A 5338-nucleotide genomic window follows, 5' to 3' on the forward strand; every position below is an offset into this window, starting at 1 on the left:
GAAATTTCACCATGCAGTTTGTGGTGCAATTTCTCTTGAGTAAGCAGATACCCCATATGTGGGGGAAAACCACTGTTTGAGTGCACGGCAGGGTTCGGAAGGGAAGGAGCGCCATTTGACTTTTTGATTGTAAAATTTGCTTGAATAATTAGCTGACGCCATGTTGTGTTTGGAGAGCCCCTGATGTGCCTAAACAGTGGAAACCCCCCACAAGTGGCACCATTCTGTAAACTAGACTGCTCAGGGAACTTATCTAGATGTGTGGTGAGCACCTTGAAACCCCAGGTGCTTCACATAAGTTTATAACATTGAGCCATAGAAATAAAATTTTCACATTTTTCCCACAAAAATGTTTTCAGCCCCCACTTTTGCATTTTTGTAAGGGTAACAGGAGAAATCGCACTATGCAGTTTGTTGTGCAATTTCTCCTGAGTAAGCAGATACCCCATATGTGGGGGAAAACCACTGCTTGGGCATACGGCAGCTTTCGGAAGGGAAGGAGCACCATTTGACTTTTTGAATGTAAAATTTACTTGACTAATTAGAAGATGTGCCCCTGATGTGCCTAAACAGTGGAAACCCCCCACAAGTGACACCATTTTGGAAACTAGACCCCTCAGGGAACTTATCTATATGTGTGGTAAGCACCCTGAACCCCCAAGTCCTTTACAGAAGTTTATAACATGGAGCCATGAAAATAAAAAAATCAAACTTTTTCCACAAAAATTATGTTTTAGCCCCAATTTTTTTATTTTCACAATGGTAAGAGGAGAAAATGGACCCCAAAAACTTTTGTGCAATTTCTCCTGAGTATGCCAATACCCTATATGTGGGGAAAATACAGTGTTTGGGCGCACAGCAGAGGTCAGAAGGGAAGGAGCACTGTGTGACTTTTTGAACGCAAAATCGGCTGGAATCGAGAGAACCATGTCGCGTTTGGAGAGCCCCTGATGTGCCTAAATAGTGGAAACCCCCCACAAGTGACCTCATTTTGGAAACTACACCCCTCAAAGATTTTATCAAGGAGTATAGTGAACAATTTGAACCCAGAGGTACGACACAGAATTTGATAACATTAGGTCATCATATTGAATAAGTTGTCATTAGTCTTGAGCGCAAGTGCTCGCTACTTGAGTTTGCTTCGGGTACTCAGGTATGCACCATGTATCAAGGGTGCTCGAGTGACATGCTCGAGTCCCCGCCTGCATGTTTCACGGTTATTAGACACCCAAAAAAAAACATGCGGGGATCGCTCGTGCATGGAATTTTGGCTGCGAAGCATATGGGGCGGAGACTCGAGCATGTCACTCAAGCACCCGCGATACTCAATGCATACCCGAGCACCTGATGCAAACTCAAGTAGCGAGCAATTGCGCTCAACACTAGTTGCCATATCGTCATCTTTTTTTTTTTTTTTACTTTTGAAAAAAATCCCAACCCCAACCCTAGCCCAACCCTAACCCCAACCCTAACCCCAACCCTAACCCTAGCCCAACCCTAGCCCAACCCTAACCCTAGCCCAACCCTAACCCTAACCCTAGCCCAACCCTAACCCTAGCCCAACCTTAAACCTAGCACAACCCTAACCCTAGCACAACCCTAACCCGAGAGTTTATTTTTTACGCCGTTCCTCGTGTGGTATAAGTGATTAGACAACTTTATTCTTCGGGTCGGTGCGACTACAGAGATACCAGAATCATATCGGGTTTTTATGATTGACAGCTGTCACACACTAAAAGACGCATTTTTTTGTAAAATCTAGTTTTTGCATCGCCATATTTTGAGAGCTATAATTTTTCCATATTTTGGCCGACAGAGTCATGTGATGGCTTGTTTTTTGTGGGATGAGTTGACATTTTTATTGGTGCCATTTTCAGGCACGTGACATATTTTGATCGCTTTCTATTCTGATTTTTGGGAGGCAGAATAAACAAAAACCAACAATTCAGGAATTGTTTTTTTTTTAATTTTTTTATTCTGCTCCGCGTGTGGTAAAATTGATAAGGTAGCTTTATTCTTCAGGTCAGTACGTTTACAGCGGTACCACATTTATATCGTTTTTCTATGTTTTGGCGCTTTTACATAATAAAAGCAATTTTATAGAAAAAAATATTTTTTTGCATCGCTTTATTCTGAGCTATAACTTTTTTATTTTTCGGCTGATGGAGCTGTATGGTGGCTTGTTTTTTGCGGGACAAGGTGACATTTTCAGCGGTACCATTTTTATTTATATTTGTCTTTTAGATCGCGTGTTATTCCATTTTTTTTTGGCAGTATGATGATAAAGCATTGTTTTTTGCTTTGTTTTTTTTGTTTTTTTTTACCGTGTTCACTGAAGGGGTTAACTAGTGGGGCAATTTTATAGGTCAGGTCGTTCCGGACACGGCAATACCAAATATGTGTACTTCATTGTTTGTTTGTTTTTTTCATAATAATATTTATTGATGGGTACATTATATTGTTATTTTTGGTGGATTATTTTTTTTATTTTTTTTTTTTATATTTTTCCTTTTCTTTTTTTTTTTTCACTTTCTGACAGTTTTTTTTACTTTTATACTTTGTCCCACTATGGAACTTTCACTTTTTTTATTCTGATCTCCTGCATAGCACAGGAATGGAGCACCATCCCTGTGCTATGCAGGCTGTCAGCGCTGCACAGGGAGAAGATAGTTTGGTCATGCACTGCACATGACCAAAAAATCTTACTGCTGTCTGGTGACCCGAATGTTGTCATGACGACATTGGGTCGTCATGGCAACATCCGGGAAGCCTCGGCAGACAGCGCTGGAGGCCGGAAGAGGAAGTGAGTATTGCGATCACCTCCCCTTAGCCACCGCAATGCTGCGATCGACTTCGATCACAGCATTGCGGGGGTTAATGTGCCGGGAGTGGTGCGGGATCGCTCCCTGCACATAGTACCGGGTGTCAGCTGGAACAATCAGCTGACACCCGGCGGCAATCTCGCCCGCACAGCCTGTGTGCGCGCACGATCGCAAAGACGTATTAATACGGGTCAGGCTCTTAAAGCCCAGGGCACAAACGCGTATTAATACGTCTTGGGCTTTAAAGGGGTTAAAGGGAATCTGTCACCCCCTGGGCGAAATCAGACCTCTATTATGGGCATACAGGGTATTGAAAAGTAAATCTATACTTACCTGTATGTTCCATAGTAGAGGCTTGATTTGCAGAGAAAAGCGTTTTAATCAATTCTATTTTGTACAGGCTTGGCATATTTCCCCCCCCCCCCCACTGCACGTCACAGAGCCCTGTGACGTGCACTGTACTCCCTGATTTCCCAGACATGAGCAAAGCGCCGCTCACATAGAGCTCACATAGAGCGCGCTTTGCTTCCTCCCGGCCCAGTCTGTCTGTGCTCTGAGGCACACAATTTCTATTGTGCCTGGTATGTATAGATTTACTTTTCTATACCCTGTATGCTCATAGTAGAGGTCTGATATTGCACCGGGGGGGTGACAGATTCCCTTTAAGGGGGCAAAAATGGAATGATTTGAAGTTTTATATATTTTTTATTTTTTCATAGTTTTAAAAACATTTTTTCCAACTTTTACTATATTTAATAGTCCGCTTAAGGGACTTGAAGGTGTAGCCGTCCGGTCGCTTGTACCATACATAGTAGTGCATGAGCACTGCTATGCAGAGCGAAAATCACCATCTCCTATGAACATCAGCTACAGGCTGACTATCACAGCATGGAGGTCTTCAGCAGACCCCCGGCCATCATGGCAACCCATTGGCGCCCCGCGATCATGTCACCGGCACACTGACGATGCCGATGTGTGTTAAATGCTGCAGTGAGAGATTGACAGAGATTAAGAGCTCCACTCCACCCGTGGCTGTTAGAGGCAGATGATGGCTGAATAATTCATCCAACATCAACTGGGAAAGATACGGGTTCAGAGTGTTAGCCCACATCAAAGTCAATGACATGACATATGACTTAATGTAGTGCCGGCGTCCCTGCCCTCTGCTAGGCAGGGACGCTGTTCCCCTCACCGCTCTGCTCCGTGCCCGGCGTCCCTCTCCCGCTCTGCTGGCAGCGCGCGCTCCTTCCCGGCCACTGTGCTTAGGGCGCGCTCCCTCCCTCTTAAAGGGGCCGCGCGCGCCGTCCTAAGGAGTCCCCGGCCAATGGCCGGAGGACTTTACCATATATAAGGCACCTCCTCCAAAATGGAGGTGCCCGAGCAATGTTGTTGCACCGTTCTACTCTGCTTCAGCCCTCAGGTCCCGTTGCCAGTTACCTGCCAGATTCCTGCCAGCTTGCTGTCCTAATCCTGCCTGATTTCCTGTTACCTGCCTGCCTGCCTGAGGTCCGACGGTCTGCCTTACAACTCCAGTCAGTCTGTCTAAGGACCAACTTGCCCGCTCACCTGGGAGCGCACATCAGCTACCTGCCTGCTTGCCTGAGGTCCGACGGTCTGCCTTACAACTCCGGTCAGTCTGTCTATGGACCAGCTTGCCCGCTCACCTGGGAGCGCTTCTCCGCTACCTGCCTGCTTGCCTGCCCGGAGGCTCCGCTGTCACGTGCTGTGACCACCAGCTATTCCAGACTCTTGCCCGCTCACCTGGGAGCGCTTCTCCGCTACCTGCCTGCTTGCCTGCCCGGGGGCTCCGCTGTCACGTGCTGGGACCACCAGCTATTCCAGAGACTCTTGCCCGCTCACCTGGGAGCGCTTCTCCGCTACCTGCCTGCTTGCCTACCTGGAGGCTCCGCCGTCACGTGCTGTGACCACCTGCTATTCCAGAGACTCTCACTTGCTCACCTGGGAGCACACATCCTCCATCTGCCTTGCTAGCCTACCTGGAGGTTCAGCCATCACAGGTCGTACCTACCCTTTACCTAGAGACTGCCCTGGTCACTTGCCGTGACCTCCAGCCCGTTCTTCCAGAGACTGCCCTGATCACTTGCCGTGACCTCCTGCCCGTACACCCAGAGACTGTCCCGGTCACCTGCTGTGACTGCCTGCCTGGTCGCCACCCGCTCCCTTACAAGGACCGCTCCCTTGTATACTAGCCCAGAGGTTCCGCCTCCCAGACCCGTTACAGTTTGCTCGGGCCATGGAACCCGGTGGCACCCAAGCTCCCTCGCTCTCGGACCTGTGTCATGAACTGTCCCGTCAAAGGTCCCAACAGGAGTCCATCCTGGGTCACCTGCGGAATGTCAATACTCGCCTGGACACTCTGACTGCTCCACCAACAACCTCCGCCAGTGCCATGTCTCGCAATCCGGCAGCTCCGCTGTCCACTAACACCATGATATCCTACCCCTTACCTCGGCTTTCTGCACCTCCTCGCTTCGGAGGCGACTCAGCCCAGGCTC

This window comes from Phyllobates terribilis, unplaced genomic scaffold, assembly GCF_046119375.1.
Source record: "Phyllobates terribilis strain yellow unplaced genomic scaffold, ASM4611937v1 Scaffold_12__6_contigs__length_324123572, whole genome shotgun sequence".
NCBI lineage: Eukaryota > Metazoa > Chordata > Amphibia > Anura > Dendrobatidae > Phyllobates > Phyllobates terribilis.